This window comes from Zingiber officinale, chromosome 4A (genome assembly GCF_018446385.1).
Source record: "Zingiber officinale cultivar Zhangliang chromosome 4A, Zo_v1.1, whole genome shotgun sequence".
NCBI lineage: Eukaryota > Viridiplantae > Streptophyta > Magnoliopsida > Zingiberales > Zingiberaceae > Zingiber > Zingiber officinale.
Window position 1 is genome coordinate 139743595 of NC_055992.1, and position 1215 is coordinate 139744809.

A 1215-nucleotide genomic window follows, 5' to 3' on the forward strand; every position below is an offset into this window, starting at 1 on the left:
ACTTTAGTTACCTTGTTCATCTATACTTAGCAAATTTTGTCTGTGTTTAAAATGACTATCTATTCGCTTGTTTGCTTAACTTCGAATTCGTGTTGCCATAATCAAAAAGGGGGAGATTGTTGGTGCGGGAAGCATCCGACGATCGAACTCGTGTTTTGATAACGGCAAAGAATTCTAAGTTAAGAATGTTTTTGTGTCTAACAAGTCTACTTGAGGATTTCAGGAAAGTCCTAGCTGCAGTTAAGCAAAGGGAAAACCCTAGGGGGCGGTAACCCTAGGTCATAGGGGGTGGTAACCCTATGCGGAAAGTCTTGGCAGGTCGAGGGCTTCAGGCAAAAGTCCTAGGGGGTGGTAACCCTAGGTGAAAAGTCCTGGTGTCGCGAACCAGGTGAAAGACTGGACTAGCCGGGGAAGCGGATGTCCAGCAGAAAGTCCGGAAGCATCGAGTGCTGAGCGAAAGTCCAGTCGATCTGGAGGATCGACTGGCAACAGGTAAATCTCCTGAGTGGAGTAGGTGAGGACGCGTTCCCCGCAGAGGGAACAGTAGGCGTCGGGTCGACCTAGGGTTTCCGGTTGGAATTCCAAAGTCAGACTCGGACAGTCCGAATACTGTCAAATATTACTCATTATGTTTTATCAGATTCTAACACTGTCTTGCAGGGTATTTTGCTCGGACTAACCTTTGTTTGCAGGTGAGGAGCCTGCTGGAAAAAGGCTGTCCGGGTGCCCGGGATGGATCCGGGCGCCCGGAGGTCCGGGCGCCCGGGACCAAACTTTATCCCTACCGCGACTTCGCCACGTGGATCATCCCGGTTGGTTGGCCACGTCACACTCCAGGCGCCCGGAAGGGATCCAGGCGCCCGGAACCGCATATAAAAGGAGGGTTGAGGTGCAGCTTCAAGAACAACAATCATCTAAGCAATCTCCTTGCGACAAGCTGCTAACAACTCAATCCAGAAGTGCTGCAACGACACCCCGACAACCCGGAGCTTCGGATTTAATCTTTTTATTGTCGGTATAATCCTTTTACAGCTTTGAATTGTAATTAGTTTGTAATACTCTTAACGAACTTATAGTTGTTGCCCACCGAAAGCGATCAAGGATCGCGGGCCTTCGAGTAGGAGTCGTCACAGGCTCCGAACGAAGTAAATCCACTGTGTTCATCTGCTTGTGTTTCTTTCATTTCCGCTGCGTTTTTTTTTACTCGAGTGTTTT